This window comes from Rattus norvegicus, chromosome 10, assembly GCF_036323735.1.
Source record: "Rattus norvegicus strain BN/NHsdMcwi chromosome 10, GRCr8, whole genome shotgun sequence".
NCBI lineage: Eukaryota > Metazoa > Chordata > Mammalia > Rodentia > Muridae > Rattus > Rattus norvegicus.
Genome location: NC_086028.1, coordinates 3,896,395 through 3,908,643, shown reverse-complemented (window position 1 = coordinate 3,908,643; position 12,249 = coordinate 3,896,395). Strand labels below are relative to the sequence as shown.

The window sequence follows — 12,249 nt, the reverse complement described above, 5'->3', positions numbered from 1 at the left end:
TGAGACAGGATTGGGTGGGGGGGGGAGGCATATAAGACTAGGAGGGGCTTCCAAATATACACTAAGTGATAGGGATGACTCAAATTCAATAGAACAAATTCAGATTAGACTTCAAATGTTAGCTTTACTGTGGACATCTCCTGTTTAAAATGGAAAACAAGACCCATTTCTAAGGATTCTTGTGATAGTTACATAAATTTAGGTTTGTTGCCTAGCACATTATCTCTCTTTAACAAATTCCGGTTTTCTCTGTAGTAATTGCAGAAACCAAACTGGGAAAGTAAAGGAGACCTATAAAGGGGTAAGAGAAAGAGAATATGATTTGAAGGGTAAGTAGGAAGACATGGGGGGGCACTTTAGTTAGGGAGAGAAACAGGGAGGAATAACCATAAAGATGAAGAAAAGGGCCATAAGAAAACATTATTTATCTACTTAAAATTATATATATTATACATTAAGTCTATTTAAACATTTTTATGTGTAGTTTAAATGAAATTTTACTATCTAGACTGACAACGGATAATCTAAGAAATCCTAATACCGGACATGAGAAACTCTTTTGAATTGTTGTTCAGTGCTGTCCATGGGATTCCCAAAACATTGTAGGCTGCTGTTGTTGCCTTTAGTTGCCTCCCAGAGGTGGAAGATAAGCCTCTATTGCTCAAGATATTATGCACTTTAGACAAAGAGCCTAGAGGACCCGGGCTGGATCTGAGCTAAAAGCCTTCTTTCAGAGGACCAGAAGGCACCATGCAAGCTTCCAAGGATATAGTCAACCAATAATATTACTCAGCTATGACGTTTATGAACCACAGCAACACTAGCATGGCACAATAGCCCTACAGTGCTGTAGTGGCATGCATGCATTGGCAGTAACCAACAGCTCTCTAATTAGACTTAAGACCAGCTCAACACGACGGAAGTCATGGCCAATCCTTAACTATATTATAAATATTTATTCTGATAGCCACAGATAAGTGTAGTTCTCTCCTGCCATCAAGAACTCTTACTTTGCAGACTGTGGCAGAAAATCATAACTCCTCAGAATACAAGAGGTTGCGGTGCCTAATCTCATAGGATTCACCTACAACACAGCATCTTCCCCCAAGGCTCAGGGATTATTGTGCAATCGGGGACAGACAAATTATAAGAGCCAGAGGAACAGGGACTTTGCTGTGAGATTAAGTTTCCTAGAAATGTCAAAGAATTTATACCCATTAAATCTCATCAGTGTGGTGCCAAAGCAAGACCTGAACAGGGGTGACAGTACTGTATATACTGACATTGAATGGGGAAGGTCACCAGGCCTCTACTGTAGGCAAGGAACTACAGGCGATTATGGAATACTGAGACCGGGAGATGTAATCCCCCACCAATCAGTTACCCAATGCACAATTGTTAGCTTTGAAATCATCCACATACAAGTAACATTGTGTGGACCAAATAGGTTGGTTGTATTTACATATTTAGAAATAAACACACAGATGCACACATTCGGACACACAGACACAGACATACAGACAGACAGAAACACACACACAGAGGCACATACACACATGCACACGCACATGCACACAAATGTGCACGTGCATGCACATGCACACACACACATACACACACAAATGTGCATGCCCACATGTGCACATCAGCAACAGTTAAAGAACTGAAAACAAAAGGCCATGAGTTTGAAAAAAGAGCAAGAAAGGGCTACATGGGAAAGGTTGTCTGGGAGAACAAGAATGGGGGAAATGATGTAAATACAATTTCAAATACTAAAAAAAAATATGAATTCTGAGTTTCTGCCATAATTTCTCAGATCTAAGTGTCCAGGAGGAGTTCTCAGAGTATCCCTAGTCCTATCTCTGCCAAAAGCAAGCCTTCTTTCCAGGATGTAGATTGAGCTCCAGATGGTTCTAAGAATGTTTATTCTTGAGATAGAGTCACGGTTAAATCCAATTCTCACAAAGCATTTAGAGTTGGGAAGGTCTTGTTCTGTAAGACTATGCAATGTATTTAGGAAATGACAGAAGTGGTTCTTGGTTCATTTTCAGAGCATCTTACTCTTCTTTTAATAAACATTTGCTATATTTGGTGATATTTTCTATATTACCAAAGCCTTCTTTGGAATCAGGTACCATAGGCATCATATCCCTGACAGATAGGTCTCTCCCTTAAGGGAGAATGCACATGTGTGGAAGTGTCCAAATTATCTTCCCATGGTCCTAGGCCTAGGTTCAGGACCCTGTTCTGGGTGCTTTTCACAGCCACCAGGTTTGGATGGTTCTGGAGCCCCTGCTGCCTCCTTTTCTTCATAGCCCTGGTTCTTCCTTCTACAAGTATTTACTGAGGTCTATGTCACAGTGGAAACAAGGTGGATAACAAAATCAACAAACTAACTTCTCCTAGGGAAAGTAAACGAGAAAGGAAATCATTTCACATTGTGTGAAGTGTGATATAATTTAAATGAATTCTTCCAAAAAAGAGGAAGATGAGGACCTACAGAAGGGAGCCATGTATATATAGATCTTTAAGAAGACATGAGCTGGTGTGTTCTGGGGACAAATACAAAGTTCCCTGGCTAAGAGCCATAGGAGAAAGATGGTGACAGATAAGGTTGAAGAGTCCCTGAGATCTTGGCCTATGTGGCCAGCTTACAGAGTAGGCTTGCCTCTCTCATTTCCTGCCACAAATCCATCCAGAGATGTACATGGCTACCATGACTCATTCACTCCAGAAGTATCTACATTCATCCTTGTCAGATTGTTGTAGTCTCTTGGCGTTGTTCTCACAAATCCAAAGCAGAGCTTCACCAAGTTCTACTGGCCTATGGGGAAGGCATTTGTGTGGGGATGTGTTTGTCTAGTGCAGTCCCATGAGGAGATCTGAACCCAAGCATGGGGTGTAAGAACCTCAATCAGATGGGGAATTCTCCTAAGGTCCCTTTGGGAGCAGCATTTATATTCTGCTGGATTTCGTTTAAAGATACAGCCTCTTGAGCCTGGTGTTTAGCAACCTCCTCGTCAAGTGTCTACACAGACCTTTTGGAGTACATATGCCAGGAACATGCTGACAAAGAGAAGAAATGTCACTGTGATGCCTCCCAGTGCTGAAGCCTCTGGCTGAGATGGTCTGGGGAGGAACTCAGCATCCCCTTACACACCATGGTTTCCAAAGAACTTGATTCCCTGATTCAAAGCAGTGACAGATACTGTAGTGATCCACTTTCTTTCCTTAGTCCCCTTTTCACGAAGGAGAACTGGCAGTGTTGGTATGCCAGCTAGAGCTTTACCCATGATCTGCTGGGAAAGGAGAACCCTGGGTAGGACTAAAGATGAAAGGATTTTGAAGGAGCCACAAAAACGCAACCTTTTCTATTCCGGCCAGAGAGAAGTCATCTGTAGCTTTCCATGTTGGGGGATTCTAAACACTCTGCGGGAAAGTAGAACTGGCCAGGGTGGTCAAAAGCATGTGCAGCTTTTGCTATATCAATGGGACACTCCTGTGGTGTCACCAGATATGTAGCCTGCCTCTGAGGCCTCTATACCATCAGCATTTACTGCCCATCAGAGGACTGGGTCCCAGGAGTGGTTTTGAGCAATGTCTCTTAATCAGTCTTCTTAGATAATCTTGCAACATTCTTCTGGGTAGCATTGCTCTTCCTTTAGTTTTATCTCTTGGCATCTTCCTATCTCAACTTTAATCTGAATCTACCTGAAGGTAAGACGCCATATGCACAGTCTGTTATAGGTAATGGATCCTTTGAGCGATTGGTAAATGTAAGATAATGTTCTGCATTGATTAAGTATGAGGAATTTGGACTCTGCCCTAAAAGACAGACTTATTTTTGTATATTTTTTCCTACTAGTGCAGGAGTTTTTCAAGATTTGGGGACTTTAAATGAGGGGCAGGAAGAAAACCGGACAGCAGAGCTGGGCTCAAGGTGTAGCTGTCAGTAGAAGTAAGTCCTTCATACTGTTCCTGACTCTCCAACATGAAGCTTGAAGTCGAGGGAAAGGTGGGTGTTTGGGCAGGAGGTGGAGGAGAGCTTACATTTCTGGGGACGGAGCACATGCATAGAATTCTCAGATTCTTTGGAGAACTAGTTGATATGGAAGAAATGAGAAGAATGTGTTTTTAGGATTTTTGAGTGGGAGTAGACTGGTGTAATTCTTTCCTGTGAAACAGGCAAGGGAGCTATTTGTCTGGATCTAAGAGAAGTAAGACATGAATTCAACAAGTTACTCAGCTGATTCTAACAGGACTGTCAAGGAAGGAGGCTGTGAGAGGCAGGGGTGCTCTTTTGTACCTCACATTAACATCAATCACTGTACTGGGGGGAGAACATCTTTCATGCATGGAGCTGACTTCTAGAATAATAAATCAAGTTCTATTAAAACAAACCTGAGACTTGTCCAGATTCTTCCCTTTGAGAAAACCCAGACTGGGGGATAAATAAGTAGAGTAACCCTGGACCTCGATAATGGTCAACCATGGCATTTTATTTTGATGCTATCTTTAAATAGTTGGTGGCTATGATCAAGCAGTAGTGATAATTGGCAGAGGAGCACACTGAAGAGGACTTTCAAACATAGATGTTGGAAGACTTAAAGATGATATTCATTGCAACATTCAGGCAAGGAGAGGAAATTTATTTATATGAAAATACACTAGAATAAGGGTGAAAGAAAAGTTCTAGGATCCTTTGTGTTTTATTACAGGAGCAACAGCTATCCTTGTCCAAAGATGGCTGCTCTTGATGTAAACTGTTGAGGTAAATATATTTTAAAAAATAATTCATTGTATTTTTAGAAGAAGATTAAAGGGAAAGGCATGAAGCTATTATAAATCCATGTTGAATCATCTTATGTTTTATTTTACCTTAAGCTGTGTGTGTTGGGGGTGTGGTATGTGCACATATGTGTGCGTACCTTTGGAGACTGGAGGCGTTTGGTCCCCTGGAGCTGGGAGACACATACTGCAGTGCTGGGAACTGAACCTCTGCAAGAACAGTGTGTGCTGCCGCTTCTCCAGCATTGTTATACAAAAGGCACATGTTTACTTGAAGAACATGGACAGAGAGTCACTTCACAGACTATTTTCATTTCCTTGCTTGAAAGGAAGTTCCTGGAGTGTAGCATCTAGGGTCACAGGGAGGATACAATCAAACTGTGTTTGGAAGAATCCCCCTGGACGCAATAAATCTCAGGTTTTTAAGACATTCCTCCTTGGGGACATTTCTTAATATCTCCAACCCAACTTTATTCTACTTTGCAAAGTTCTTTGGCCATTGCCATTTAAAAGTGTTTGCATTACATTTCTTTCATTTTAAAATTTACTTTGTATTGGTGTGGGGTGTATGTGTGCATGTGTTTGCGTGTGAACATGTGCTATGCATGTAGCAGTGCCCAGGGAGACCAGCAGAGTGTGTCAGATCCCATGGTGTTACAGCCCATTATGATCTGCCCAGCATGGGTGCTAGGAACTTAACTTGGGTCTTCTGGAAAAGCAAGACACCCTCCTACCAACTCAGCTATCTATCTGTATGAAGGTTTGAATAAAAACTGTATTTAAAAAACTTGTTTAGATTGTGGTTTCACTAAATTTATAGATTGCTTTGGAGGATGACTGACAGCCCAATTAATCCTATTTGTGAGAATTTTTACATTTAACTTAGAACTTTCAAAGTATCTCTTGATAGGATTTTGGATTTATTGAACTAATCATTTAAAATTTTCAATTTCAGAAATGTGTAGTATATTATATAATTCCCCTCTCCCTCCAGTCCCTGCTTTATCTCCCCACCTAATTCCTCTCAAACCCAGAGCCTTTTTTCTTCAATTATTATTGTTACAAATATATGCATATGTATATGTGCGTATGTGTGTGAATAGAATAAATAAATAGAATAGAATAAATAAATAGAATTAATCTATAAATACAACCTGCTGAACCTCCGTTACTGTTCATCATATGTCTATGCTTTTAGGGCTGACCTTTGGTATTGGATAACCAAAGAGGGAGCTTAGCTGTGGGAAGACCAAGTCCCCCTCTCTCCCTGTAGTGATTAAAAGCCTATAGATCCTCATCTAGGTGTGAAGCCCCACATACCTAGCTGACTACCTGTGGCTGCTAAGGCCACAGAGAACCTGCTAGTTCCACGTTCCAAACCATTGTAACCTTTAACTGCATTCCAGACACTCGTCCTCATACTCAAAGATAACTGTAGCCCTCCCCTTAGCAAAGAAACTCCTTTTTGCAGTGAAGACCACTATAGAAAGGCACAGCTGGTCAAAATGTGGAGAGCACTGATATGGGGTCCCCACCCCAATTGACCCAGCTACAACACAACTCTACTCCTAAGGTTTTTGAGGCTGTCAACATACAGAACTTCCACATTTTAAGAGTTATCCCTCAGTATCTGAGATGCTATTTTTGGATATTTTCTTGCCTTTCCATTTCTCTCAGCTCATCACCAGTCTATAGAATGACAATTGATGTTTATGTATTGATTTTATGGCCTGTGGCCTTGAGAAAATCAGGTATTGGTTGTAATTTTTAGTTTAGGTAGATTCTGAAGAAATGATTGGTATTTAAAAACAGCTCCAAAAGATTTTCTGTACAAGTAATGCTCTCCCTTGTAAATCAGTAATTTAATTTTTTATTTTTACCAGACAAGGTAGTACACATTTTTAATCCCAGCATTTTGGAGGTAAAGGCAAGTAGATGTGTGTGAGTTTGAGGCTAGTTTGATCAACGCAGCAAGCTCTAGGACATCCAGAATTACAAAGAGAGACATTGTCTCAAAAAAACAAAAAATAGAAACAAAACAGCAAACAAACAAAAAGACCACATTTTTTCTCCCCCGTGTAAGCTTCCTCTTCCCTACCCACCACCTTTGCTTTTCTGTATTGGAACTACACTGAACCAGAACAGGCAGGACACAGACACTTACCATTTCCTGACCATAGTGGGAAAGATAAGGCATCTGTCAAAGTCATTCTGAATGGCCAGAATGAGTGTGAAGATGCCCTCCCTGTACCACTTTAAATTTCACTGGGTGTTAGACATTGGATTTTATTAATGATTTGTTTCTTCACCCATTAGTCTCATGATTTAGAGTAGCTACTGTCAGTACTACTGTCAGTGTGGGAAACCAGTTTTGAGTTTGGAATGACTACTACTTGGTCATGATGAACCTTTGAAGTTGCAGTATCTCTGATAAGAATGTCGCCTTCTCCTTTTATGACTCTGGCTATCTTTAAGATTTTAGTCAATATCATTGATTTCCGACAGTTTGTCTTTCATTTGATTCCCTGTAGTTTTTGGTATTTGTGTATTAGTCTTCTTGAATCTGGAGTGTATAGTTTCCGTAATATTTTCAGAATGGTTCATCATTAATTAATTCATAGTTAACCATTTTCTAGTTCCTTCTTTCTGTTTCTCCTCAGCTGCATTCCCTCAGATCAATGGTACTATCTTCACAGTTTGCTTTTAGTTTTGAAAGTCATTTTTATGGGACAGGAAGAGGGGTTAAAAAGGTGAAGGTGTTTGCCACCAGGTGTGATGACTTGAGCTTGGTCCTCCTAAACTCACCTGTCACTTTCATTGGGTTCTGCACACACACAATAAATAAATGAGTCAACGTCATAAAGATCCATCCAGTACTTGGGACTAAATCCAGGCTCTTACGCACACCAGGCAAGAGATCTGTGGTCGGGGCACTTCCTCAGCCTTCACTATATTTTAATTGGTTCTATTTCTATAGCTTTCAATTCACCGGTATTTGTTTTCTCCACTGCATAATCTCTGAAACCAGTTCAGTACATGTGATTATGCTGTGTGTCATAGATTTTAATCCTGGCTTGAGCCTTTTATGTATCTTTACTTCTCCACTCACGGTGCCCAGGAGTCCCTCTAGTTTTTGAGCATAGAAAATTCAGTTATAATCAGTGGTTTAATGTCTTTGTTTTCTAATTATATCACCCACATTTTGAAGTGTTTTCGCTGACTGATTTTTATGTTAGATGGGTTGTTTTCACTGCTTCTTGGCATGCTTGGTAATTTTTATCGAGTGGTGACCATTTCACGTTGACCTTGGTTGTTGCTTTTTTTTTTTTTTTTCATGACTATCTTAGCTTTTTTTTACCTAGGATGCAATCAAGTTGCTTGGAGACAGTTTTATTTTTGGGGGGCATTGCTTGAAGGCTTTGTTGTTGAAGACATTGACATTTATGCTAGGTATAATTTTGCCTTACTACTAAGCAGAATCTTTCTTGGTTTTCCAGGCTGATGTGTTAGCAGGAGCTATGCTCTTTCCTGACTGAGCTCTGGGGCTTAGTCTCTATCATCCGCTCAGGTGGCAAGGCTTTGTTCAGCCTTGTCTGATTTTCCCAGAAGCATTTCCCACCGCACTTCAGACACTGTGCTGTGCTCCTTAAGAACATATCAACAGAAATGATATGACAGGAAAATGTTAATATTTATTAAGTACATGATTCATGGTCTATACTGTGCTAAGTTGTCTTGAGTTTTGTTTTATTACATGGCTGGTCCAAGTCACCCAGGAGACAACAGAAGTAGGATGGATAATTGCAGAGTTCCCAACCTGGGGTTGTAACCTGTTCTTCCTCAGCCCCACTTAGCATAACAACTTAGTGTTGGCTTCCAGATGTGCTCTGGGGCAATGAAGAGATGATATCAAGCAGGACATAAGAAAACATGTTCTACTTTGAATGTCTTAGTTTATCAGGAAATACTCTGGCTGTTAGGTAATCCTGGCATTTCTGCCATTTTATAGGCATCGCTGCTAAGAATGAAAGCAGAGGTGGTGATGCTGTCCTGGCTGGAGTTGTTTAGTAAACAGTGATGTGGGTCGTGGGGGAATGAGACATCCACCATGCATGTGACGTGGGTAGGAAACGTCCTATTAAAAGTTATCTAATGTACCAGGGAACTGAGACCGAAGTCTGCTGGCCTCACAAATGGGTGAACAGAGGCAACACTTCCCAGGGCCTTTCCACAGTCTTCAGTGAGCTCCCAGCTCCACATCCATCATCCTTTTCCCACAACTGGCATGCAGGAGACCTGCTCTCACCTGCTGATCAGCAAGCAAAATCCTTTCTGCTGTGAACTTATTAAGATAAATTCACTGAGGTGAACTTATTAAGAGAAATTCACTGAGGTGGTTGGAGTTATTGAGTTGTTAAAATGTTAATGGATGTGGTTTCCAATAAATCATGTCAACAGATCTTTATAAAAACTGGTAGGATACTTGTAAATCAGGTGCCCAAAGCAGTGTTTGGCCCACATGGCAGGCTCAGTACAACCTCTAAGAAAATGATGGGTATTATCAGCCTGAGCCTGATTCCCTGGCCACTGGCTTGTCTACGGGAGGTCGTCCTCATAATGATAGCTATGACTTGCCAATACTTTGTGTTTGCAGGAGATCACCCTTGGGATGTGATACACGCACACATTCCCTGATTCTGCCAATGTCAGAGTTTCCAGGCAGATGAAACAATGGGTCAGAAACCCAAAAGGACAAGACAGTGACACGCAGCCGAGGACACGCTTTATGAGACACGTCCAGATTCCCCTTCACACCTCAGCATTCTCACAGACCTGTTTATGTTCTTCCCAGCCTAGCTGTCTAGCAAATCCCTTTCAACTTAGGGTCAATTTTCTGCTTCTTAGCACAGCTGACAAGGCAAAATTGCTAAGATATCCCCTGGTGTGTTGAATAAAGGCCTTTTTCCTATTTCCTCTAATCTCTCTCTCTCTCTCTCTCTCTCTCTCTCTCTCTCTCTCTCTCTCTCTCTCTCTCTCTTTTCCCAGTCCACCCCCATATTATTTTCACCCAGAGCCTCAGGTTTCATAATGGTCTACTTCGTTTTTTCCTCCATAAGTAGGTACTTCTTATGTGTGAAGCTTACTTTTTTTTTTTTTTTTTTTTTTTTTGAAACGGGATCTCTCACTGCCCTAACTTTTACCAAGTAGAATAAACTGGTCAGTCAGTAAGTTCCAGGGATCCATCTGTTTCCACTTCCCAGCACAGGGATGACAAATGCACATGACCACATCCACCTTACATTTTGCGGGTTCTATGGATCTGAACTCAGTCAACCATCGTTACCACCTGACCCATTTCCCCAGCCCTAGGGAAGGTATTTCTGTCTGCTTTGTTCTGTCTCTGGCACAGCCCCCACGTATTGCAGACATATCATCAAAAGTGAAGGAAAAGGATCCTGGGATGTGATGGTCAAAAGCTACAAGTGACCTTCGGAAGGTGGCTTTGAACAAGGGAGCTGGGCGATGACAGAGAAAGAAGATTCAAAAGGAAGCAAGGCGAGAGCGCTCAGGTGTAGTTTCCCAGCATCCTCTTCTCTTCTCATGCTGCCCTCTGCAACCGCAGGCGTGACTGTCTGCCCTGCTTCTTGGAACACTCTCCTCTCTTGCTCATTCTCAGCAACTGCTTCTCTGGTGGAGTTCTCCGCTGTTGATCAGTGTGTACTGAGCATTGCTCTTTCCATGGCAAATGGCCCCGGAAACTGGCAAGTTTCAGCTTACAGGTCTGTAATAACCTTTTCTAGACTTAATGCTTTAGTATCTCAGGGACTTGCTGACCCTAGGAGGACTACCGTGCCATGATCAGTACATTTGTATTGACAGTAAAGGATTTGAATCAAAGGAATCTTTCACATGCAAACTGGAACCTTTACTCAATCATCTCCTTTACTGGCCTTCTGCTCTCCAGATCCTAGTGCCAGGCACACTGGGGGCACCCCTGTGCATCGTAGTTCACTAAAATCACTCAACTCCCCCTAAACACAATACTGTCTGGTTGATTTCTTCCTTGGAAATGGGAGCAAATGCTCTTCATTTCCCCATACCTCTTCTCCTAATTGACCCCGGTGCTCTCCCACATGGCCTCCTGTGACAACCCTTCCTGGAGGAATCTATGAGCATCATAAATGAGCTTTGCAGTGCAGCCAAATCTTCATTGCCTTCATTTTCCTGAATATTAATTTTAAAGGAGCCATGCTTTAAAGAGGTCATTCCTGAACCTGTTGGGTTCCTACATGGATGATGCCAGGGTTGTGATGATATCCTCTGTGTGCTCATTTTCTAGTCCTTTGTCATCTCTAGTCTCTCACGAGACATGTTGAGGCTTGGAGCCAGGTCTATATTGGTGGTTTCTGTATCTCTGCTGCTTCACACATGGGACATGCTTATTAATGAATGTGGAACAGAGAGATACCAATTCTTTAAGGGGTTTCCTCGTTAGGTTAGGCTACCAGTGATGAACAACCTTGTCAAACCAATAGTTTCACATAATAAAACCCTGTTTCTTATGCACAGTCTTCCACACACTGGGCATCCCGCCTCCATCTTGTGGCCAAACTTCCAAACATGATCTCTAAAGCTACCACATTAGTGACATGGAAACGGTTTTCAGTTACTTCTGCCCACACCTTGTTGACCATGTAACCCTGTGGTCCCAGTGAATGTAAACAACTGAAACTGGGAAATGTAATCTTTCCAATGTGCCACAGTAACTAACACGCAAAGCATGATTTTCCTAATATATAGTGTAAAGGGGGACAGAATCCTTCACAAGGCTGTGCAGGCAGCAAGGAGACAGTCCTCTGCCCTGCATTCCATAGTATGTGGTGTTGGGCAAGTCATACCTCCCTTGTCCGAGCCTGTTTCACAGTAGGAATGGACATCCATGGCTGCCTAACAGAGTTGACGTGAAAATTACTGATGGCACATGCGTAGTGTCTGGCACACAGGGCTCGGTGACTGATTGCCATCATTACAGTGGTCATTTCTGTCCTCTTGGTAATTATAGCAAACCTGCAGCCACAGACATTAGCAAAACAGCAACATCTTCTTGCGTTTGGATTTTCATCTCTGCATATGGTGACCTGACAGAAGACCTCACACCTGCTTCCGAGACGAGGGAGAAAAATCCTGCCTCATGTTGGCTCTATCCTCTGCTTCCGGCTTGCCATGTGTCCTCACCCCTCCCACTCTGGTTGGAAGGTCAATTACAGTGTATCCCCTTTCCAGGGTAATAAGATTTTAATGTAGACACAATTAGTGAATAAGTAGTTGATTAGTTCATTATGAAAATACCGAAAACAACGCCATTTGTGGTGGCGGAGTCTCAGCGAAGACAGATCCGCTCCTTTTTCATGCTATCAGCTGGGTCAGCAAGCCAGGAAAGGAAATATATTTTACCATAAT

General features: G+C 41.9%; 1 protein-coding gene across 3 annotated transcripts in view; it reads left to right on the top strand.

Moving 5' to 3' along the window:
- Positions 1-12,249, top strand: part of Shisa9 (shisa family member 9) — a 292,994-nt gene that overhangs the window by 226,975 nt on the left and 53,770 nt on the right. The gene's annotated exons all lie outside the window — the stretch shown is intronic.